The 26,593-nt window shown below is 42.6% G+C and overlaps 1 pseudogene; it reads left to right on the top strand.

Annotated features, from left to right (window-relative positions):
- The window catches only part of LOC148036696 (uncharacterized), a 43,330-nt pseudogene extending 19,746 nt beyond the window's left edge, over nt 1-23,584 (top strand).
- Nucleotides 23,585-26,593: the final 3,009 nt, after the last annotated feature.

Here is a 26,593-nt window from a genome sequence, read left to right as displayed (position 1 = left end):
CTCTGTGCTGCGGGACACACGTAACACACACTGAGAGGGAGACCCATAGTCAGATTAGGACCCTAATTCACTAAGCAACGAGCATATGAGAATGCACAATATTCGGATCTATACCATTTATTCATGAGCAAAGATGTAGCCATAGTGTGGCACATGCTACATGAACCATACTGCATTGCACCCATTAGTGACCTAGAGACACATCACTCCTATGCAGAGGGACTATATGATGTACCACACCAACCATCAATTTCTCACCCACCGGAGCCTTGTCCCACCACATCCACATTCTTCACACATTATATGATGATGAGAGTAATAGTGCATCTACAGCATGGATGATCGATAGACCACACACATACACAAGGTGAGCACTTCAAACATGTAATGTACATTTTGCCTCCTCTCCTTGCTTTTATGTTCAACAGGGTTCTAGGGGAAGGCTTCCCAAATGAGTGAACCATGCATATCATCGTGCCTATCCATAAATCAAGAGATTCCCTAGATCTTGGTAATTGCAAGACCATCCTAGCAGACCACACATTGGTTAAGATATATGGAGTAGTAATGGAGGAAGAGCTCAGTGCATATGTAGAGAGAGAGGGAGATCAAGTTAGCAAGATAGGCTGGATTCAAATGGGGATTCTCTACACTTAACCATATCTTCACCTTGAGGGACATGGTTGAGCAGGCTAAAGTGAGGAAGAAGAGACTCTACTCTACTACTTTGTGGATTTCCATAAAGCCTTTGATATAGTTCTACAAGATAGACTACTACAGAGGTTACAAAGACTAGGGATCCCATCGGACATGATCTAGGGTATCTATTCACTATATGAGAGGATGGTCGTGCTGAGAGAAGAGAGGAGAAATAATTGAAGAGAGAGAAAGAGAGCAAGAAGAAGAGAAGGGAAGACTAGAAGACTAGAAGAGAAGAGAGAAAGACAAAAAACAAGGGAGAAAGAAGGAGGAAGCCATGGAAGCTGAAGATGAAGATGAAGAGTATGTTCTTGATAATAACTGGTTGCCCCAAACTGGGACTCTTATACCTTATATACCCCAGTCAATGTGACTAGGTGTCTAACCCCTAGTTTCTATGTATACCGCTTGTTACAATCCATCACCACCTTGAAGGTCTAAAAAAAGGAGAACTGGAGGGAAGTGGTGGTGGTTGGGCTTAGGGAGTGGGATGCAGAGTACTATTCTGAGCCACATTACAATGAAAATGGATGGGTAAAGACTAGGGACAGTGTGCTGTCCATGACTGGCCTGTTGAGGTAAAATTGTCATAACTTTTGATAGGCTACTATAAACGGGGCATGCCACATGTCAAAATGAAGCTTATGACAAGTACTTTCAGCCTAGGTAGGATGCACATTCCTAAGATTTGGGCAAGTACAAAACTGTTCCAAAACAATGTGCAGTCTAGATGAGGCAGGGTGGTGGTCAAATGGGGGATGATAAACATAAAGTAGAGGAAGACTGGGATGGAGCAAGTAGTGATGGCCAAGAGCTACCTGCTATCTTCTCCTTCATTATTCTCCTTTTTTTCATTCTCAAAGTTAACTACAAGTGGTATCCTCCAGTGATAGATACCCCCAACTTAAGGACACTTTACATATGCTTCTACTTTAGATACATACATCCATAGGATATGACTTAGAATATGTCATATTTATCAACGCTCCCCCTCAAGCTCAGAATGAGCTTGCACACATAAGACTCCAAGTGCACTCCTGAAGTACTCAAACTTATCTTTACCTAATGCTTTGGTAAAGATATCAGCAACTTGGTCATTTGTTTTCACATGGACTAGGTCAATCTCTCCATCAATGACTTTTTCTCTAATGAAGTGATAGTGCACTTCTATGTGTTTTGACCTTGCATGGTAGACTAGGTTCTTTGCCAACATAATGCTGCTAACATTGTCACAATACATAATGACTCCACCATCAATCTCTATCCCCGTGTCATATAAGATCAATCTCAGTCATGTCTACTCACATGCTACCAATGCAATACCTCTATACTCTGCTTCAGTGCTTGATAGAGCAACTATAGGTTGCTTCTTACTGCTCCAACTTACCATGGCTAAACCAAATGAGAATGCATAGCCACTAGTAGATCTTCTATCCATAGAGCTATCTGCCCAGTCTACATCTGAGTACCCAAACAATGTAGGCTTGATTCCTTTTTCATAAAACAAGGCAAATCCAACTGTCTCCTTCACATACCTAAGAACTCTTCTCTCTACATCCAAATGTGATTTGCATGCTTTCTGCATAAACTGACTTATCAATCCAACAGCATAACTCAAGTCTGGTCTTATAATGGTCAAGTAGATAAGACTACCAACCATCTTTCTGAACATAGTGCCATTCTCAACATAAGATCCATCATCCATCAACTTAACATTTTGATCCAATGGTGTATCAACCGGTTTGCATCCTATCATGCCATATTTTTCCATCATCTCCAGTGCATATTGCCTTTGTGTTAGCCATATACCATGAGGGGTATCAATAACCTCAATACCCAAAAAGTATCTCAACAAACCAAGGTCCTTTATATCAAACTCTTTATGTAACCCATGCTTAACTTCGGTAATCTCCTTCTCAAGTGTTCTTGAAATAATTAGATCATCAACATAGATGACAACAACAACCATACCATCTTCTGTATGCCTCACATAAAGTGAGCAATCATCTTTGCTTTGCTGAAATCCCATATTGCATAAGAATTTGCCGATTCTATCACACCATGCTCTTGGTGCTTACTTCAGTCCATATAAAGTCTTCTTCAACCTGCATACATAATGTGGGTATTTTGGATCTACATAGCCCTCTGGTTGATCCATGTACACTTCCTCTTCTAAGTTGCCATTCAAAAATACATTTTTCGTGTCCATTTGATAAAGCTTCCAACCATAGATAGAAGCCAAGGCAATCATCACTGATCTCACTGTCATCATTTTAGCTACTTGACTGAATGTTTCTTCATAGTCCGAACCATAAGTTCTTGCTTAAGAAAAGGCATGTAGCTGAGAAAGCCCACCTTCCCCCACTCTTTTTTGATATCAACTTAGGCATCGATAGTCGTGCCATGACTAGGCTCATGATGAGGGTGACCTTACTCCCCTCCTTCTGCATAGAAATCCTAGAGGACATGAGCGATACCCACTTCACGAGGTGTAACCATCCCTTTTTGTCATCAACACCTCTGAAGGTAAGAGCTAGCATCAAAGAATATTAGCAAAGCTGTACATTTTTTCCTAAGTGCCTGAGGCCACCTTGTGGACCATCCGAGGATGATAGGAATACATCATAAGAACTTTTTTTGTATTCCAATCGTAGCCATGATCAATAAATCATAAAAAAAAAAGAGAGAAAACGAAAAAGAGAGAGAGAGAGAAAGAAAGAGAAAAAAGAAAAAGAAAAGAGGCCAGTACCAGGAATGAAAAGAAAGAGGGCACTAGAGGACAAAAAGGTGCAAGAAAGAGAAAAGTAAAGGTTTGAGCTCCCCATGAAACATCTTGAGTGCCACATTCACTGCACCTAGGGTTTCCACCTAGCCCCTTCCCCACCTCACGTTTAGGGCACATCAAGGGCAGGACTACCAGACCTGTCACCCTAACCTCTGCACCGCACCCATGACAATGCACGAACTAGGTCCTCAAATGTGGGACAACACCGCGGGCTTGCCCAAGGTTCGACCCAACTCCCAGTTCCACCGCCACATGCACTGCACGCACCATGGAGAGGCAGACACACCCCTTAGGAAGTGCACAACTTTGCCTTGCATGTTAAGATCGGGCCGTATCAAGGAGAAAGCACATCAACCAATGAATCCGCCCCAACACCATTTTCAATTTTAAGGGCAGATCTTTGTCAAGACATCCTTCCGAAGGGACCCAATTCAACACCATTTTCAATTTCAAAGATGAATCCCTCCAACACCATCCTCGATAAGGGCATGTATACAAACTCAAAAGGCCACCCGGCCACCAAAACTACCACCTTCCAAGCTACCACCCATTAGTGCCATGGGACTGGCACTTGGCTAGGAGGGGATAATGTTTACTACAACACCAACAACAGGAAAAAAGCAAGAAAATAGAAAAACTGAGAAGTAGGAAAAGGCGCATGGCAGGCATGGAGAAGGCGCCCAAAATAATAATAAGTCCGGAAAAAATCCAAAAGCATGGGAACAACCACCAAAAGTCCAAGGCGTAGCCGCCGAAGTTTGGAGGAGTTAAGAGCAAGAAAGCGCACCTTTAAATGCAAAAGCGCCCTCAAATCTTTGTAAAAGAGTGCCAGGCTCCCTTCTGTGCAAATTGTAAACTTAGAAGGGTGGTAGGACTAGCTAGGAAGTGAAAGAATGGAGAAAAAGGGCCTAGGCCATGGCCAGCCATGTAAAAATTGAGGATGACCGCCCGTGGGAAGCAGGGCATGTATATAAACTTGAAAAAGGAATGAGAAGCTCATTCTTGTGTGTGGCAAAAAGCTTCTTCTTCTTCTTCTCTTCTTCTTGCCTTCTTACTTGTGCTTGAGAGAGGAAGTGAGTGAGTGTGAGGGAGTGAGGGAGTGAGTGTGTGAGAGTGAGGGACCGAGGAGAAGAAGCCCCCCATCTCCTATCTTCATCTTCTTCTCTTCTTTACTCTTCTCTTGTCTCGCGCAGCTATGGAGGATGGAGCTTGTTGGAGAGGGATTGAGGTTGCTTGAGCTTGCCTCAAGGATCGTGGAGCTATCGGCATGCACGGGAGAGGAGGGTACTCAATCGAGCATCAAGGTAAGCTCACTACAGCCCATAGGTAGAGAGGACGCGTCGATTATGTGAGAGGTAGCCATGGCCGCTCGGGTTGAAACACTTGACCAATGAGCGGTCCGTAGGTCTCGGGGGTAGAGCTTGTAGTTGAAACGCTTGACCAATGAGTGGCCCGTAGGTCTCGGGGGTAGAGCTTGTAGTTCCCTTCAATCGCTATCACTAGCAACCACCAAGACCCTACTACAGACCACTTATCAAGTTAAGTGTTTCAAGTGAGTGGATATGGCTACCTCTCACATAGATGTGCATGCTCTCACACAAGGGTATAGTGAGCTTACCGTTGAATCTAATCACTGTAGTCCACTTCCATGAATCCTTCAATGGCTCCAGGATTCAAGGTGCTCGCTCAAACAAGCTTCATCTCCAAGCTCCAACTTCCATAGCCACACATGCAAGAAAAGGGAAGAGAAGAAGGAGAAGAAGAAGAGAGGAGAATAAGAGATTCTCCACGGTCCCTCGCTCTCACACACTCGCACTCTCCCTCTCTCACACTCCCTCTCTCATACACAAGAAGGAAGCAAAAGTAAGAACAAGAAGAGAGCTAAATTGCACACACACCAAGAATGAGCTTATCCATTCACTCTTTGACTTTTATACATGTCCTTCTCCCTTTGGATACCCAACCTTTTTTCCATGACTAGCCATTCGGTCTTGGTCCTTTTTCCTAATTTCTTTCCTATTGTTTTCATATTCTCATAGCTCTTTTACTTGTCTTTTCATTTATAACTTTGCACAAGAGGGAGCCTAGCGCTCTTTTACAAAGGGCAAAAATGCGCTTTATTTTTTGCATGTCTTGATTTTTTAAAACATTTTTCCATGCTTCTTGGTCTTCTTTTTCCAACAAGCTATCTTTTCATGCTCCTTCATAAGTCTCTTTGCGCCTTGTGTTGTTTGTTTTGTGCCTTAGCACCTTGTATCATTCCAAGGGTTAATATTACCCCCCTCCTAGCTAGGTGCTAGTCCATGGCGCCGGATGGTGAGGGTTGGAGAGTTGATGATGGTCTGGTAAATGGAACTTGAGGATTTTTTGGGGAATTGGTCATGTAGGATAAGCTTGCAACATATGATTAGAGATTATTGCTACTGAGGACATGGTCACTAATCGAAGAGGGCCTCCAAAGTTGTTGGGTAGCTACATGGCTACAAAATGTAAGTGTAAAGGAAAAGTAGGTGAACTACCTAGGGGTGTGTGTGCCTTATCGTCGTGTAGTGCATTGTGCCAAAGGTGGTAAAATTGGAAGTTGGGCCGAATGAACCTTAGGCAACCATAGTCAAGCTTGAGGTGTTGTCCCACACATAAGGACCCAATTCGTGGAAGGAAAAAGTGTTGTCCATGACTTAGTCTACCATGATGTCCTGCCCTTGATGTACCCTAAGTGTGTGAAGTGGGGAGGGGCTAGGGATTTAATGGTCCCTAGATGCAGTGTTCATGGCACTCATACATCACAAATGAGATTTTTTTTTGTGAATAAATAAATTAATTGATTAAAAGGAATGATACTGAGTTGCATCCTATTCTCTTGTAGGGGTAAAGCTAGGTGGAGGTTTTAGTGGCCTACTTAGGAAGGACCTGCTCAACATATGGCTTTTTAAGTTAACCTTCATGTTCAGAGGTGTAGTGGACAAAAGTGGGTGATTACACTTCATGAATTGAATATCTCTCATGTCCTCTAGGAGATTCATACAGAGAACTAGCAATAAGGTAGCTCTCAGCATAAACCTAGTCATAGTGCAACTATCTATACCCACATTCATATCAAAAAAGAGGGGCGATAGTCGCTCTTCCTCTGCTACTATTGGCTTTTGCTTAAGAAGTATCCTAAGGAGGCAGAGATAGTTACAAGTGGTGGACATGAAGAAAATTCTTGGAGGAAGTGCACGATAGATGGTCAAAGATCTTTTTCCATGAAGATCATGCACTCCTTAGGGGTCGCGGCATTAACATTGGAGATTCAAAGGAAACTGTACCTCCCATGCACCTCTAGATCAAAATCTACCTCGTGTCTTCTCAGGTAGGGCATGTAGATAGGATTATCCCTTTCATATGGTAAGGTATTGCAGAAGGCCATCCATGTATCCATACTACCATCCCATATAGTCCTTCTCCATTGGATGGGATTCATAGCCCTTTACTGTTCGAGGCTCCTCCATCACCTTGTCCTCCCAATATCAAGCGGGTTTCCTCCTCTGCCATAGCATTGGATGTCTTGCTCTTTCCCCCAGCCACCTTTTGCCTAACCGCATCAAGAGCTTGATCACCTCCTCCACCACCCTTGGGGATAGCACTCGATCAAGTGATCAGGGGTAGGAGAAGGTGAACGTGAAGGGATTATAGCGGCTTTCATACTGCTCCCATAGGGACAATTCTCATGCCCAATTGACAGGTAAGCAATCTTCGCGTTGAGGGATAGGGGCTTCAGGCATTAGCTGAGACTTGGCACTAAGTTTCTTCTGTGATAGTTCTACTCACTCTCTTCTCCTACACCTCACTTCCACAATCCTTTCTAGTGTAGCAAGATCTTCATCATGCACTTCTGTTTGGGATTTCAATTGTGGAGGTGGGCTTGGCACATTAGGTTGCTCTTTCTCATCATCTTGCTACTCAAAATCAAGATTTTCCTCTAGGTTTGGCTCTACAAGTTCTTGAACAGAGTGTTATGCTTGTGGCTCTTGTTCTTCATAGCCCAACAAATTGATCTCTTGCCTAGATAACCCTACCTTGACCAGATGTTCCCTTTGCTCTGCTATGCTTAGGCTGGTGCTAGCTCTGCGTGTCTTTTCATGTAGGTCATATATCTCGATGCTCTTCTTGTGAGTTCTAATTTTCTTCTAATCTCTTCCATTGTCTCTTCTCCTTCAGCCTCAGTGACATATAGCACTGTGTTCAAGAAGGCCTCTTGCTGTGCTAGCATCCTTGTCTCTAGCGCCTGCACTTTTCCTTTAGCAATTATGTGCTCACTTTCTGACAATGCTAGGAATTCTACTAGGTCTTTGATCCAAGCCTCATTCCTTTCTGCCCATCCTTTCACTCTTTCTTTCATCTATTCCAGGTTCTGGTTCTATTCTTGTGAGAGGGTCATTACCATCTGCTCTTGCTCCTTCCATATGGTCAACATCCTCTCTTTGTTTTAGCACTGGCATTCCACATGTTTCCTTAGGATGGCCTACTCATGGAGTGATGCGTGAAGTTGATTATGTAACTCAACCATCTTCTTCATGGTCTCCTCATATTTTTGCATCTTTGTAGCATGAAAACCTTGTCTCAACTCCTCTCTCTACCCCTTCAGCTCCTTGTTTTCTAACTCTAGATATTTATTTTCCTTGGAGTTCAACGTACAGAGTTGCTCTAAGCCATACAACTTTCCTTTTCTTCTTTGCATAGGTCTTTTAGATATTTTCCACCATGTTTTACCTTAAGGGCCTCTTTCAAAGCTATCATCTCCCTGGTATATATAATCATTTGCCTCATTTTTTCCTATCAAAAGGCTACAAAGGCCTCCTTTTCTTGCTTCTATCTCAGCTTGAGTGCAGCTTTCCTTTCCTCATTCATCCTCTCACAGCACTGGATCTAGAGCTCTTTTATTAGCTCATCATATTCCTCTGTGTTGCGTGTTGATGATACCGAAGTAGTCTTGGCACCTTCTGGACCTTGGCGGGATTCAACGTCTACTCCTACCCTTCTCTTGGCTCCAACCATTGGGGCTACTTCTGATGTTGTTGGTGCCAGCTCATGCACTTTTCCCAATATATATTGCACCCACGCCATCATGTTCCTTTCATTAACCACCACTTATGTGGCTTCTTGTGCTAGGGTGATTTTGGGGGCCATAACTGGTGGAATTGCATGCATGGGGGCCTTTCCCTTGCCTTCCACCACTGGTCTTTGTCCGTCCTTCTCTACAATAGCACTTGTGCTAGGCACGTCCTCACATGTAGAGCTCATCATGGCTAGCTCTTGAGATTGAGAGGGTTACTCCACTGATCTTTTGATAGCAATGGCCACCTACTCCTCCTCCTCTCATCTCAATCTTTGTTCCTCCTCCTCTTGTCTCTTTTTGCATTCCTCTTTGAGTTTCCTAGATTCTTCTTCAACCCTTTACAATTCTTTGCTTCCTTCAATGGTGGATCTAGTTCTCCTCATGGGAATCTTCAGCATGATTCTTCGCCTGTCCCCTTGGCTAGATGGTGCTAAGCCTTGCTGCCCTACTCACTCACTGTTCTTTTGCTTGAGGTTCTTGGTTGTTGAGGTTGATGGTTGACTTCCCTTTTCTTGGCTGCTTTCTCCTCTTCTTCTCGTTGAACCCTATTAGCATCTTCTTCTTCGAGGTTTCCTATGGAAAGAGAGACTAGAGGGCTCACTGGAATGGGTGAGTGGAGCTCATTGATCGATTATTGTTATGGTGTTTGTGAAGAAAACTACTAGGGTTTGCACTGAGGACACACAGAGTGTACAACCATGACGGAAACACAGAGATAGACACAGAAATAGAGGGCAAAACTCAAACCCTAAATGCAAAACTCAAAACTCAAACTCAAGGGCAGAGAAATGTCGGAGTGTGATGTCCATCGGAGATGGATCCCAAGTCTGTGACCACCACTCGGAGTGTGAAGAGAGAGAAAACTGCAAAACGATGGTACCAGAGGCTACTGGAGAAACAAACGCAAGGTGTAGAAGGTGCAGAGGGCAGAGGGCAGCCCTAGAAGGCTACAAGCACAGCAGACATGTCAAGATTGTGGGAGAGAAGGAAGGAGTCTCGCTTGAAGCTTTCTTGCTTTCACAATGGGGGAAGACACACAAGGGTGGAGGCTGAAAACAGTTTTCCTCTTCTTAGTTGTGTAAGCCAAAAAGAACTCTAGTACAAAGAAATAGAAGAACCCTATATATGGGTCTCAAACCAAACTCAACTAACTAAGGTGGCATACTAACTGAGCCACGAACTAGAGTAGATAAGGATAGCTATCATGTAGCTATTATTCATGGGCGGTGTACCAACCGCGTCTGCAACTGACAAGTCGGTGACATAAATATACAACGGTCACCCTGGTGTATCACGAGTGGAGCTCGATATCTCAACACTCCCCCTCGAGCTCAATCCCAATTCCTGCACACCAAGCAGGTCTCTGAACTTGCGCAGCTTCTCTGCGCCCAATGCCTTCGTGAATATGTCAGCTACCTGATCCTCTGTGCTGACATAAACTAGATCAATAAGACCTAGTAAAACCCTCTCTCGCACATAGTGATAATGCACCTCAATGTGCTTTGTTCTAGCATGATAGACTGGGTTATTTGCCAAGTGTATACTACTCATGTTGTCACAATAAATGACAACTGGCCCATCTGTAGACTGATGCATATCATAAAGTAGCTTATGCAACCAAGCTACCTCACATGCAGCCATTGCTGCACCCCTGTACTCAGCCTCTGTGCTCGACAAGGCAACTGTAGGCTGTTTCTTGCTGCTCCAAGTGACTGCAGCACTCCCAAAAGAGAATACATATCCATTGGTAGATCGTCTATCAGAAATACTACCAGCCCAATCAGCATCAGTGTATCCATGCAACTGTATCTGAACCCCAGTCTCATAAAATAGTCCATACTGCAATGTGGACTTCACATACCTAAGTATGCGTCTAGCCGCATCCAAATGTGGTTTCCTTGGAGCCTGCATAAATTGACTTACCAATCCAACAGCATAGCTCAAATCTGGCCTGGTAATAGTCATATAAATCAAACTTCCTACTATGCGTCTGTACATAGTAGGGTCTTCTAGAAGCTCACCTGCATCTGTGCTCAGCTTCACATTTTGCTCCAAAGGAACTGAAATAGGCTTACAGCCTGTCATCCCATATTTGGACAGCATGTCCAATCCATACTGCCTCTGCAAGAGCTGTATCCCACTTGGTGATCTAATCGCCTCAATGCCCAAGAAATAACGCAGCTCTCCCAAATCCTTCATCTCAAACTTCTGCTTCAATAGCATTTTCACATGAAGGATATCTTCATCACTGTCACCTGTCATAATCAAATCATCAACATAAATGACAAGCAGCATAATACCTTTCTCTGTTTTTCTCACATAAAGTGAGAAATCTGCCTTGGAAATCTGAAAGCCAATAGTGACAAGATACTGTCCTATCTTGTCAGACCATGCTCTAGGTGCTTGCTTCAAGCCATACAAGGCTTTCTTCAACCTGCAAACAAACTCAGGATGAACAGCATGCACATAACCTGGTGGCTGCTCCATATAGACCTCTTCTTGCAAATCACCATGCAAGAAGGCATTCTTTACATCCATTTGATGTAAAGACCATCCCTTTGATGCAGCCATAGCAATGACTGCTCTTACGGTTGCCATCCTTGCAACCGGACTAAATGTTTCTTCATAGTCAATGCCATATGTTTGTGCATACCCCTTGACTACTAATCTTGCCTTGTATCTGTTCACAGAACCATCAGCATTGTGCTTCACCTTATAAACCCACTTACAGCCAATTGCATTCTTACCTTCAGGCAAAGGTACTAACTCCCATGTAGCATTTGCTTCCAAGGCATCCATTTCTTCATCCATGGCTTTCTCCCATTTTTCTTTTCCCATGGCTTGCTCAAAAGATGTGGGTTCTGGTTCCTGTATCACTTTGACCATATATGCATAGTGAATGGCTGTAAATCCATCATATTTCAGCCTATCCACAGGATACCTAGCTCTTGTAGACCTGCGCAAAGTAGGTTCACTCCCAGGTGCTCTCAAAACATCCCTGGTCTTCCTTACTCCAGGTGTAACAATAGAAGGAATACCCAACTCATCATCAATGCTCTGTTCTGAGCCACTGGATTCACCATCCACATAAGAGTGACCTGCATTCACATCAAACATGGGCTGATCAACCTTCTCTTTTCCTTTTCGTGATACCTGCATACCACTATCTGCATTGCTTTGAGAAGATTCTCCTGATCTCAATCTGCCTGTCCATGGCGAAGAATGTGAACCACTGCTAGAGGACGCTCCAGGTCCACTAATATTTTGTGACTGCTGCTGTGAATTCTGTGTAGCATTACCATTTTGTGCATCTTCATCATCAATCACATTTACTGGTTTATACCAGCTACTCATCTCATCAAAAACAACATCTCTGCTCACTGTAAACTTACGAGTAGAAGGGTTATAGCATCTATACCCTTTTTGCTGCAGAGAGTAACCAATAAAGATGCACTTCTCAGCTTTTGGATCCAACTTGGATCTCAGCTCATCTGGCACATGTACATAGGCAATGCAACCAAAAATTTTCAAATGAGAAATATCTGGTTTCCTACCAGTATACCTCTCCTCTGGAGTCATTCCATGTATTGCTGCAGTGGGAGTCCTGTTCATTATGTAGACTGCTGTAGCAACTGCTTCAGCCCAATAAAAATCTGGCAAGTCTTTTTCATTGAGCATGGCACGAGATACCTCTCCAATATGCCTGTTTTTCCTTTCTGCAATTCCATTTTGTTGTGGGGTATAACTGCATGAATATTGCTGCTTTATGCCATGCTCCTGCAAGAACTTTGCAAACTCATTTGAGAGGTACTCTCCCCCTCCATCTGACCTTAGGCATTTTATCTGCAAGCCTGTTTCTTTTTCAACCATAGCTTTAAGAGTTTTGAAATGCCCAAAAACTTCACTTTTCTTTTTCATAAAATACACCCAAACTTTTCTGCTATAGTCATCAATAAAACTGACAAAATAATGACAGCCTCCAAGAGATGCAGCTTTAGTTGTCCACACATCAGAGTGAATTAATTCCAATGGCTTCTCACTCTCTTGAACATGTCTAGGAAATGGTTTCCTTGCCTGTTTTCCAAACTGACAGGCTTCACATACCTTATGCATTTCTGCAACCTTGAATTTGGGCAATCCTGCAACAATATTTTGGGCCTGCATTGATTTAAGTCGTTGTACATTAACATGACCAATGCGTTTATGCCAGATATCAATATCTGCAACTACACCGGTCCCATGTGCAAACATTGCTGCACTCAATTCAGACATGTCTGCATCCAATGTAAACATTCTGCCCTTCTTCTTTCCTTTTGCTATCAAGCGACCTTTATTTTTCATATCCTCAACAAAGCATCCATGAGGATTAAATCTGACCTGCAAGCCCTGTTCAACCATTTGACCAACTGAAACCAGATTCTTGGTGATATTCGGGACATGAAATACATCGGACAGGTATTTCTTTTTCCCACCCTGCATAGACAAGGGAATTTTTCCAATCTGCACAATAGGATGTGCAGTATCATCACCAGTCTCCACAAATCCTGGTTTTTCCATTTTCCTTGCATCCTCCATCCATTCTGCATGACCTGTCATGTGGTTTGATGCACCTGAGTCAACATACCATACATCATTGCTTTCTTCTGCACTTGTCATAGAATTGTTCATGTGCTGCACCATGAACAAATGCTCATTTCTGTCATCACCCTGTCTACTAGAAGATGCATAATTCCCTTGTTGCAGTTTTCCATTCATGATGTCATTCTGCTTTTTATAGCAGTCTTTAGCCATATGACCCATTTTACCACAGTAGTAGCATTCAACATTACTGTTTGCATTTTGGCCTCTTTGCCATCCACCACGACCTCTTTGGCTCCCCCTGCCTCTAGAGTTACCACGTCCTCCTCCATAGGACTGGTTTTCTTGAGTTTGCTGCATACTCTGATTTCTGCCACGGCCTCCAAATCGGCCTCCTCTACCTCTGCCTCTACCTCTTCCAGCATTTGAGTAGAAGACAGCTTCTTTTGAAGTTCCTCCTGAAGAAGATGCACCACCATTTCTCTGTTCCTCAGAAATTAGAAGAGCAATCAACTCCTCAAAATCAGGAAATCTTTCACGAACTGAAATGGATGTCCGAAACTGTGCATAATCCTTTCCTAGACCATTCAAGGTCACGGAAACTAAATCATCATCTTCCACTGGCGACCCAATGGAAGCAAGTGCATCTGCAATCTTCTTCACCTTCATGTGGTAGTCGTTGATGCTCATACTTTCTCTTTGCACATTATGCAACTCTTGCTTGAGCTGCATTTTCCTGGCTTGCGTATTTGTGCTATACATTTTTGACAAAGTATCCCATGCCTCCTTTGGCGTACTTGCATCCTGAATATGCACAATCATAGAGTCTGAAATACTGATAGACAGCCAATACATAACTTTCCTGGCTCTCTCATGCCATGTTTTAAATGCCTGCATTTGTTGTTGATTGGGAACATCAGGAAGAACTGGTTCTTCTTCATTTCCTGCAACAAATTCCCAATATCCTTTTCCCATAAGGAAATTCGTCATTCTAAACTTCCATGCCTGGAAGTTGTTCTTGTCAAGCTTTTCAGTGACAATCTGTGAAAGAGAATCAGACGCCATTACAAAATACTGCAAGAAATTCTGTCACTGCAAAAAACAGAGCTTCACCCTCACAAGGGCAAATCTGCAAAACTGGCGAAAGTGGTATTTGACCACACAGTCACTTCCTAGTGACGATTTTGCATAAACAGGAACCAAGGATGATTCTGAAACTCCCAATGTCTCTGCGCACAAGCATATGATACAATTTCTACAGTAACTTTTCACCGACCTGTAGAACAGTGGTCGCACAGCATAAAACTGAGCCTTTTCTTGAGTGCGTGCAGAAAACTTCCGTCTGCAAAACAGGCCCCGAAATGGCCTCAAATCAAAAAAACAAGGTCGCCAAGGGCTAAAGCCCTCTCCCGCAGCATATACTGCCCTCTTGCTTCACCGCGAAGGGCGTCTCAACCTGAGACAATGCACTCCTGCAATTTCCGGCTGTGCTACCTGCAGAGATCTGCTCCCAAAACAGGAAATGAAAGCAACACTGCTCCTCTTACCAGACCACCGCGAGCTTGGCTTGCTTTCTTGAGCTCCTTACCACGAACAAGGCTCTGATACCATGTCAAGATTGTGGGAGAGAAGGAAGGAGTCTCGCTTGAAGCTTTCTTGCTTTCACAATGGGGGAAGACACACAAGGGTGGAGGCTGAAAACAGTTTTCCTCTTCTTAGTTGTGTAAGCCAAAAAGAACTCTAGTACAAAGAAATAGAAGAACCCTATATATGGGTCTCAAACCAAACTCAACTAACTAAGGTGGCATACTAACTGAGCCACGAACTAGAGTAGATAAGGATAGCTATCATGTAGCTATTATTCATGGGCGGTGTACCAACCGCGTCTGCAACTGACAAGTCGGTGACATAAATATACAACGGTCACCCTGGTGTATCACGAGTGGAGCTCGATATCTCAACAAGACAAAGTGTCACCTGATGGAGGAGGAGGGCTGCCTACTGTCTCCAATAGCCAGAAGGTGCAAAAGTAGAGAACGTATGAGGGTGAGGTGCTGGCGATGAGGAATAGGGCCAAACGTAGCAAGAGGGATGGTGCCAGACAGTGGGCAACAATTGGAAGAAGGCACCAGGGCACTGCAAGGCTAGATGGAGTGGTGGTAGCAATCGCAAAGGCTGCCATGTGTGTTAAAATGTGCGGGATCTAGAGCATGGCAGATGCGGAAGCTATGGAGGTTGAAAGAACAAAAAGGAACTCATGAAGACATTGAACTTGACAAGGACAAATTGTTACACAAGTGAATCAGGTTCCAAGATTGAGACTTGGACTCATAAACACAATCTTGTGTATTGATAGTGACATGACACTTTATTGGAAAGAAAAGAGTATTATCATTGCTTTAGAAAAAGAGTGCAAGTACAATGCTTTATAGAAATTGAGTGGTGGTACTTTCTCCTACTGTGCATATGGGATTCTGGTCCTGAGCCCTCATTGCTTCTCACAAAGAGACTAAAGTAGGCATGATTGCAAATATCTCAGCACCCCTCCTCAATCACAACCAGAAGTACAAAGCATATAGAGGCTTTAGTAAAAGTAACACCTGCAAAGTGTGGGCACACCATAAACATGGCAATTTGCCAAAGGCTATCGCAGAAAAGGCTAAGTGTGGATACCACAAACATGATGGACATCCAGAGGCTATAGCAGGGACCTCACAAAGTGTACAAAGGCTGTAGTACAAGGATAACTGAGGAGTTTACAAGTTTATGTTTGAGGCATTAGGGCTAGGAAATACAAAACTAAACAATTCTATCTGAATAGAAGGACTGATGAGGTTTGTCCTTCTCCTAGTGGTCTTCTTCTTCTTCTTCTTCTTCTTCCTTTGCTCCATTTTCTTCTTCTTTTTTTATTACAACTAGATAGGCCTTTTTGGAGTCCACTCCTTTTGCAAAAGTCACAGAAGAGCTGATCCTTCTTGCCTTTGTACCTATTGCCAACATATAATGCATGCTCATCTCTAGAGGTACTTGGTTCTTCCTTAGTTTTCAGCTTCTTTTCCTCCTCTAACAGTGATGCCTGGATGTCAACAAGTTCAAGATTTGGCATGTTGATTAAAGTTATTGATACATTATTATATTCAAGAGGCAAACTCTTAAGTAGAACACCGATGCAAACATCTTCTTCCATTTTAATGTTGATTCCTGCAAGTTGGGTTAGAAGTCCTTCCATGTAATTTAGATGTGTGGCAAGTGATGTGCTAAACTTCATTTCAAGCCTGAAAAACTCAATCAGCAGACCATACTTTGATGATTTAGACTATGCACTGAACAAGGTATCAAGTCTCTTCCATGTATCATGTGAGGTCTCGCAATTATCCACATGGTGGATATAGCTGTCATCTAGCTCCAGTTTGATAATGGCCTGAGCCTTATCATCGTTCTTTGTTCTTTTGCCAAGTGACAACAAGATCCGCATCACGATGCTTCTTTTCTTTTCCAATGGTAATGGCCCAGAGGCCCTTCTTCATCAGGATGAGTTTGATGCGGGTCTGCCAGGTGTGAAACCCGACGCCTTTGAAGCAAGCAATTGAAGAGTCTTTTCCCATGTTGGACTTATGGGAACAGTAGCAAATCAACTTCAGAATTATTAGATTTGAGCAGCAGAAGAGTTGGTTGAGAGATACAAGTGCTAAAAAACACTAAATGAATGAACACTATGTTTGAGTCTTTCCAAATCTGCAAAATCCTTTACTCTTTTTAAATCCAAATCTAATCTTCCCCTTCTTGATTTGATGCTGATACCTTCAAATCTGAGTGGCAGGACTTTCGGTGTGTTGGGATCAGTGATGAGTAGATGAAGTAAAAAAGAAGACTAGTGTCAAATGACACTTGATAGATATTGATCTGCTTTCTCTCACGAGCTTTGTGAATAACTTTTGAGTTTCCTCGGGCACTTCCAGAACTGTAATGAACTTCAAAGAGTATTGCTCAATGATTAAAATCACTGTTGATAACTTCAGTGAGAGAAACATTGAAAAATGTCAAATTTTTGAAGCTTTGGATATGGCTTTTGCATTAGGGTTTCTGGGGGGAGCCTGATTTTTTGCTGATTGTGGGAGCTATAGTGGATCATTTTCAAAAGTTTTTTATGGAAATGTAGCTCTCTTCAAGATCTATCAAAGCCCTATGCTAATCGATCAAATCGCTGGCGAATTCAGGCGCACGGGGTGGACGACAGCAATAGGCGCAATTTTTGACGGATTTTCACGATTTCGTCAATGCTGGAGCACAGAGTGACCAATGTCATGGTTGTTGGTGCTGGGATGAAGCGCCTTGACCAGAGGAATGATCCTCTAGAAGAGAGCAAGAGGAGATATTCTTTGTATTGGGAGATCCAGAGGAATGATCCTCTAGAAGAGAGCAAGAGGAGATATGCTTTGTATTGGGAGATCCAGGAACTCTAATCAAGGTATGTCCTGCAGGTCACGGATTTAGGCTATGGTATTGACTAAGAGTTTGAGCAATGTTGGAGCTATTGGCTACTGATGTTAGGCACTGAGGTGCCATAGAGGAGCTTTATAAGTTCATAGAAGGAATCACAGCAAGATATGACCTATAGAGAGAGAGATCAGAGATCCAGGATTTCAAAGTAGAGAGGGTGCAGACTGGCTATGGCTGCAACAAGGTGCACTAAACATGAATTTAAAGAACTACAGAGATTGAGAGGAACCAAGAGAGGCTAGAGAAGTAGTGCCATGCTCGACTAGGCTCTGATACCATGTTGAAATGCGCGGGATCTAGAGCATGGTAGATGCGAAAGCTATGGAGGTTGAAAGAGAAAAATGAAACTCATGAAGACATTGAACTTGACAAGGACAAATTGTTACACAAGTGAATTAGGTTCCAAGATTGAGACTTGGACTCATAAACACAATCTTGTGTATTGACAGTGACATGACACTTTATTGGAAAGAAAAGAGTACTATCATTGCTTTAGAAAAAGAGTGCAAGTACAATGCTTTATAGGAATTGAGTGTTGGTACTTTCTCCTACTGTGCAGATGGGATTCTGGTCCCCCTGAGCCCTCACTGCTTCTCACAAAGGGACTAAAGTAGGTGTGATTGCAAATATCTCAACAACATGGAGGTAGACTAATGACTGAAATCCGCACTAGAGAGTGTGAAACCTACATAGACGGAATGAGGCTGAATGGGGGCAGCCTATCTATTTATAGATGTGGAAGGGCACCCCAAAAATTAGGGTTTCCACTAAACTCTCTCGAATCTCTCCCCGTTTTAGGGTTTTTACTCTGAAAGTGCATTTTTTAGTGTGTTTTGGGGCTGTTTAAGAGGCTAATCATCAAGTAATGCATATTTTAGCTCAACAGTGTTTCCTCCTCTTCATCTTCTCTATCCATTTCTCCCATAGCCTCTTGGACTAGTGTTGTTAGCACTCCTCCGAATCCTCCATAGCCACCCCATCTTGTGTAAATTCAACTCGGGTAAGACTATATCAGGTGGCATGCCAAAACAATCTCAGCTCGTGGTTGGAAAGAGCTTGCAAAGCCCACCCTCCATCATCACATGCAATCAAACTCGTTGGTTCCTTCTTCTCTCTCAACACCCAAATGACTAGGTTATTCTATAACAACAAGGCAATGTGCCTTCAATATCCAAGCTTAATGTTCCATAATACTTGACCTACTGGTCGTCTTCACCAATAAGATGAACTTTCGGCTTCATTGCCATCACAACACCCTTCTTTATTTCTCTCTCCCTCTCCCACTACATCTACTACCTCTTTCTCTCTACCTCTACTTTACCATTTGTCTTTCTCCATCTTCCACACCGGCTTGACCCTCTCACACTTGGTCATCATCATCTTCTCTTTCTGGTAGGTGCACACTTTGACTCTGGTTTCTCCCTTCATCTCGGGTGCTACTGTCTCCATCAATCTGATCTGGTGCCCTCACTGGGATGCTGTGAGCTGCATGCAGGGACTGATCAGTCCTCATAATTGTATTCAGCATTATTCTTCTTCTGTCAATGCAGTGTTTCTTTCTTCTTTCCTTGCAGTCTCTCTTTATGTTCCTTTCTCTCTGTGTTCTCAGTTTCTTTCCATTGCGCACTCTCACATGGTATTAAAGCATGGTATGTGAGAGAGACACAAAGCTCATGGACGTTGCAAAGAAGGCCATCCACATCTGTGTTTGCTGCAAATACAACCATATGACGTGATTTTGTCGTCTTGGCATGGATTGCAAATAGATAGGCTACCACCATTTGATTATAGCCTTGACTGTCTTACACTCAATCTCAGTTGTGCGAAGCTAAATTGGGTGATCAGGATGGACATATTGAGGTTGGATATTGAGAGGACATGTACTAGTCTCCCACTCCCATTGGGTAGATGACACAGTATCAGAAGCATTTTTCTACACCTCACTGAGAGGACGGAAATGAAAGCTTGCCCTCATCCCATCCTCACTTTTTTTTCCCTATTTTTTTTCCATATGTTCTAGAACATTTCTGCTTATCCCCTCCTCTTTACATAAAAACCTTATAACTTTCGTGCATTATAACTTTGGTTCATTTTATTAAAGTTATAACTTTGGTGCATTATATCAAGTTAAGGAATGTCCTTTAATACGCATAAGGTGTGCACAGAGAGAGAGAGAGAGAGAGAGAGAGAGAGAGAGAGAGAGAGAGAGAGAGAGAGAGAGAGAGAGAGAGAGAGAGAGAGAGAGAGAGAGAGTGTGTGTGTGTGTGTGTGTGTGTGTTATGGACCATCAGGACCATAACAGGAGATGCAGGAAATTAGCACTGCAGGGAACTTCCTGACACAATCTACAGCCATTTCGTACATTTAATCTTCAAGAACAATATAGAAACACGAACTACATATTATATTCATCATTGCTGAACCACTGTCCTGAAAACGATCATACAGTTTATTATCATCATATTCACTCCTGATCAAATAACTTGCAGTAGACAACGCAAATATTGCGTCTTCAGTGTTCGGCAACACGTAGAAGATCATTGATACAGTCTCAGACTGGATAGAAATGGCGGCCCTACACTTGCCGAGAAGTGCATATGAGCGGCCCCCATATGGGCTTAATTTGGCATTGGCCGGCTGTAGTGGTGGTTTGCCTAGTTGGGTCCAATGATCGTTGGTTAAGAAATTGAAGTCTGCTCCCTCGTCGATCAAGGCATTCAAAGCGCATGCTCACTTGGCCATGATCGTGATGTGTAGGTATGCAAGTTCTACGGCTTCCTCATCCTCATGATCCATTTCAGTGATCATGGCTACTCGTACTTTGATAGGGGGTTCTAACATTGGTGGCTCATGCAGAGGATGTATGGGACGGTAGTACTTCTTGACACGACTGCCATTGAAGAAGCCTATGCCCTCGCCGTCTAGAGTCTCGGACACAGATACACATTATTAGAACCAAACATAAGCGACCAGAATCTGGCGCTGTCCTGAAAAAGACATCAGTTCTCATCACGCAGGAATACAAAAGACACGAACTCCTGACTGTCAGGAAGGCGCCTGAATGTCAGGTAAAAACCTGAATGCTTCATATGACATCTTAGGTCACTTTCCATATGCTGATTCTACATGTATGCTAGTACTAAGGTATAAAAGTACTAATATAGTGCAATTCGAGCCTCAACGGAGAGAGAGAGGATCCTATCCTCTCAGCTTAGATCGGCTGAGGGGGAAAGTGTAGGGTAGTCCAAGTTATAGTCAAAGTGCGTGGGTCATAGATGATGTAAGCTCATCCAAGTGGTCATTTGTGAGTACCAACATTGAGGTATGACCTTAATAAGAAACATATACTAGAAACTCTATATGTGCCTTGTGCATTTGGGCTCGACCCTCTCATGGAGAAGGCACACCTTGATAACAATTAAGGAGGAGGTGACTTGCGTGGTGTGAATGTCTTACTCGAACTAGAAAACCTGCATTTGGGCTCGGCCCTCTTAGGGAGGAGGCACGCCTTGGAAACACAATCACAGTTCACTCTATCTCTCAATGTTGGTCATACGCTTCCGCACCGTCGCACTCTGACAAGTATGGCAGCCTCCTTTGACATGGCCCTAGCAGTCAAGGTTTATATGCTCTAGAGAGTGCGGTGGCCCTATCCAAAGTGACTCTACAATAGTGTGGAGTGTGTGGTATCTGACAAAGTGGCTTGGGCTACTAGTGCCCATAGGGTCCGGTCTGCCAAAAAAGTTTGTCAACTCTCTATCTAGGACCCGCTAGCAAGGTGATCTCTTGTCCCCCATAGTAGTGTTGTGCGACAGCTCCGAAGCTCCAGGATAAAGAGACCTAAGGATCTCTGGACTTCATACTCCATGACACGACAAAGAGGCCAAAACCTTCCTTGAAGAGGCAGTGGTACCTCCCTTGTATGTCATAGTATACTATACATCTGCATAAGTAGTGCTACTCTATCTTAGGCTCTCATCCACATAACTCACAAATCATGTTATCTGCTAGAATGTCTGTACATTTGCCTATCTCTATCCTCAATCTGTGGGAGGAGGTATGAATCTATCCAATAGCAGTCCGCATACCATGGGATAGTGTAAGTTCATGTATGTTGGCCTAGCATCAAATCCATCCTCAGATAGGGGCAAGAAATGACTTTGATAGAGCTCCATCTTCGACTCCGTGGAGAGTGGCAGTTGAATCCATGTCCTCTCTGTCTTAGTCCTCAAAAGTTCAACCCTAATGATTCTATTCAGCTCAGGCTGGCTGAAGGGCAAAGTGGGGCAGTCCAAGCTATAGTCAAAGGGTGGGAGTCTATCAATATCCAATCCACACAAGCTCATCCAAGTGGTCATTTGTGAGCACCAATAGTCCATGTGGTGCTCTGCTCTGCTACTAGCCTTTGGAGGAGATCAATGCTAATCTAGGGTATCTTTAGCATGGTAACTCCCATAACGTGTGTAAGAAAGTCACCACCCTGAAAAGTGCCTCCGCAACCATAGGTGCTGCTCCCATCTTTGCTCTAACAATGGAGTGTGGTGTGGAGTGCTTACTCTTGATCATATGTGATATAAACATGATCAATAGAGAGAACCCCAAGTATTATGAGGTAGGTTGGGAGTGGAAGCAAATGGGTGCAAAAGCAAGAGGGGGTGAGACGGCCAAGATGAGGTTGTAGGAGTAGATAGGTGTTGGGTAGGTTTTTCCCTCTCACTGCTTGTTCAACACCGCGACGCAGCTTATTACTACGTAACAACTCTCTAGTCTCTTGTTGTGAGATGGAGTCGAGCTCAAACAAACTCTAATTTCCAGTCCAACTAGAGCATCATGACCTACCATGCCATGATTGAAAATTTCGTCGACCTGATGAAACAAAGTTTCAAGTTCTCCTTGGGTTCCTGCTTCGTGCTTGTTGCGAGATGTTTCTTGCCTCGAATTGCAAGGATACTCTCCTTGCTGGAGTGTCACACACCCAGCATGCACAAACCTTAGGCATCGAGCATGGTACACCTGAATAAGTATAATTGAAAACCTGTCCTGCATACCTGCCTAGGCAGACAATGCATCATCATAGCTGGTGGCTAATCCATCACACTTGATGCGTAACCTATCATGGTTTATACTGATGGCACTTTATTTGTGGTTTTCCAGTTGTCGACATGGATGAGCTCGCTAGTCTTCTTCAACAAATGAAAATAGAGCTCAGAAATGAGCTTAGCAATCAGCTCACCAATGAGCTCAGCAACCAGCTTACCAATGAGCATTCAGGTTTGAAACAAGATCTGGTCAATGATTTACTGAAGCTGTGGGCAACAACAAAGTGCACACGAACACCCACAGAGCTTGGAGCTCATGTGAAAGAGGAGGCAATACAAAGCAGTGATTTGGTTCCAGAAAATTGTTTCTGAGGCTTTGGCTGATGCTGTATGGCCATCCGACATGTGGGAGAGTTGGTGCATTCCAAAACTAGAATCCTGCCGTGGAAGATGGGCAAACCCCTCAGAAGCTTAGTGGATTCCACAGTCCACATCAAGGGAAAACCTGCCCTCCCTTGCTACACTACAGCACTTATAAGTCTCCATTCTTTGAGTGAACCTGTCAAGCAGGATAAACATGAGAGAAAATATAATGCCAAGCCCCATGTTGGGCATGCTGTCAGCAGGGCCATTACAGTTTTGCAGGATTCAGGTCCATGGAGGAAAAAAATATTAGTTGCAGTGACAAGTCTGCGACTCATTCAGTGGTTTGCTGTTGAGAGGGTATCAGAAGTGGAATTGAAATACAAACTTTTCAGTTATTTGAAAAGCCCAGAACTAGATAAAGTTAAACAGTCTGTAGTTGCTATTTTGATGGCCAGCCCATGTTCACTAAGCAGCACAATAAAGGGGGCGCTTTATAAGCATGGCAATATTGAAGTGTAAGGATGGCAGCATTTCTGATGGCAATATTGAACTGAAGCTTTCTTTTAAAGCTTCACTCTTGACTTTGAGGATATGCTTGACTTCGTTCCTTTTCTTGGTCTTTTGCTTGTTTCCATGTACCCATGTTTCCATCTATCCATATGTCCAATAGTAATCAATGCATCAACCTTGAATGCCACCTCTGTTTCCTTGTTATATGGAAGGAAGCCCCCTTGAATCAAGAAGTCAACACTAAGAGCAAGCAGACCAAACATCAAGTAACTCAGTAGTATCAAGTGAAGAAGTAGCAAGTATGTAATCATTTGAGGTGTACTACAATGCATTTATCTCTTCTATCTCAACACTAGACTTAGGAACAATGGTGAAATCATTAGAAGGCTTGGCATTATCTTGTGTTTTCCCTTTGCCTTTTCTGCAACTATCATTGTGCATCTATGGCACTATGGCTTTATGTGACCTTATTGCTCACAATAATGACAAGTGAGAGAAAACTTAGGATTACAGGACTTACTGTGTGATTGCTCATATGAATTAGACTCACCCCTATTGGGTTGTGAGCCTCTATCAAGATTGTTATTCCCTTTCCCATCATGTCTATCTCTAACTATAAGTGCATGAGAAGTATAAGCTGTATCAATATTCTTCATATTCACTTCTTTTGTAGGCAAAGCTCCCTCTACATCGAAGCATTTAAACCCAACTTTAGGGGGATTGGCATTCATAATAGTATGGAATGTATCCCAAGGCTTTAGTAGTATAACACGCAAGAATAGAGATTTTAGGTTACCCTCAAACTTAATGCCCTGCAAGATAAGCTAACTCATAATGGAGTGGAACTCATTTAAATGAGTGGAAATAGGAGTATCCTTCTTTATACAAAGGTTCACAAGCTTCTTTAACTAATACAATTGAGATGCAAGACTTTGCTTATCATGAATATCACATATCTTTTGCCATAAATCGTATGCACCACGTTTTGTCTCAATAACATTGTAATAAACATGCTTGGATAATGTTAAGATAATAGTGGACTTGCATAGCTAATCCAAATCGGCCCATGTATCTACCTCAAACTCCTTGCATTTCATCATTCGGATTTGCTTCTTTTGCACCAACACTTTTCAATTTTGGGTTCTCCAGTAATTAAACTTGGTGCCATCCAACTTATCTATGTTAAAGATGGTACTATCCCTAGTAATAGCAAATGCCATGATAATTGCAAAGAAAAGAGTAAATGGGTTGCTGTAATAGCACTAAAATAGCCCCAAAAATCAACAGAAAAAGGTAGGATATAATGCAAGATATAGTTGTCCACAAAACAAATGCCATAGAGTGCCTGTATCAAGTGTCTACTCTCAAAGGACTGCTCAAATTTGAAATCACACCATGGTTGATCATAAAACAATAGTAAATAAGTGTGACTATGGGCAAAAGACCAAAATGCAAAGCTCCCATTCCTAGGAATATCCAAGTAGTAACCTAAATATGCAATGCAACTAGCATTGCAAGATGGGCATAAACTATCAGAGTACCAAATATTGTCAAAGACCCAAAGATGGTAGAGACATAGCTACAATCCTAAAGAAAAGAGTAGCATGTACGTAAGCCAACTATGCATACAAGATCTCCAAAAGCAATAGAGATCCACCAATCTACAACTAACTCATTGCATATGCACAATAAGGCTCAAGTACATAACTAAGCATGCAAAGTTGACAAATCCGTTTGATAGGAAAAAGTACTGGGTAGTTAGCCCACAATCATCAGTGTTTGCATGAACAATGTAGACTGTAACTAGCTTGAGCATATATATATATATATATATATATAGGCAAGTCAGAGTCTCCCACTGACTCAAGAGTCCAAGCTCTACAAAGAAAGAATCAAAGTGCTACCATAGAAGCAAATTGAAATGTTTAAGATCCAAGCAAAGCTCAATACATATGTCTCATAGCATTGTGTACTCACTAATAGGAAACAATGCATCTAGTAGCATGTACTTGCAATAAGCCTTCAAACCTGTAATAAAAAAAGCTTCAAAGCAAGTAGCCATTGCAAATATGCAACCCTTGGAGCTCAAAACCAAATCCTAGAGCTCAACATAATCATATCCAGGCATAATAACCAATGCCAAGCATCAATATATTAATGTAGCATCCCAAAAGCATCTGTAAGCAGTCAATACATAAGCCTTCATAGTGAATGCTTGCTATCCACACAATAATACAACAAAGAACCCTTCAATAACTAAGCTAGACAAGCTTTGATCCATTCAAAAGCCTTTCATCTCGAGCATTAATACATCATCCGAGCACAAGAAATGAGCCCCATAAGCTTAAATAAAGCATAAACCAAGCAAACAATTGTTGTCCAAATAGTGAATATCATGTCTTTGGTCTTGAAATTTAGGTCAAAGGCTGACCTCAAATACTCCAAATAATGCTCAAGATCAAAGCCACATGTGTTGAGGATGATGCCAAGTAATTGAAGAATGATGTTGGAATCAACAATTACTTGCAAGCCAACAAATGCTCTAGAAACCTTAGGCTAGAATAGCACTTTCAATAGTGTCCATGACTAGGCTTGGTTATTTTATCTAACCACAATTAGACCTAGGGTGGTTGCACTACAGTGAAGACTACTCAATTACGGTCAAGGGGACTGCACTCTAGTGAGAAAAAAAGCATGCTTGGAATTGAGGAGGACATCTACATTACACAGTGCTAAGAATTTGTTTGTGCATTACATAATATTGATCGGAAAAGTGAAAAGCTTGATTGAGCATGAGTTGCAACTAGCGTGCTTGAGCTATAACGCAAACAACTTGATTAGGAATAATGGAAAACCTTTTTGTACACACACAATTATAATAAGAATTTGGGGAGAGAGAACTAAAAACACCATGTGTCTCACAAGAGAAAACATAACAAAGAGCCCAATTAAAAATAACCTATCTCCACATCAAACAAAACTAGCAAGGAAAAATAGGCATCACAACTACAAAATAAC

Source organism: Lygodium microphyllum, chromosome 5, assembly GCF_053477565.2.
Source record: "Lygodium microphyllum isolate KBCC chromosome 5, Lygodium_microphyllum_v1.1.10, whole genome shotgun sequence".
Lineage (NCBI taxonomy): Eukaryota > Viridiplantae > Streptophyta > Polypodiopsida > Schizaeales > Lygodiaceae > Lygodium > Lygodium microphyllum.
This window is presented reverse-complemented; position numbering and strand designations above follow the sequence as displayed.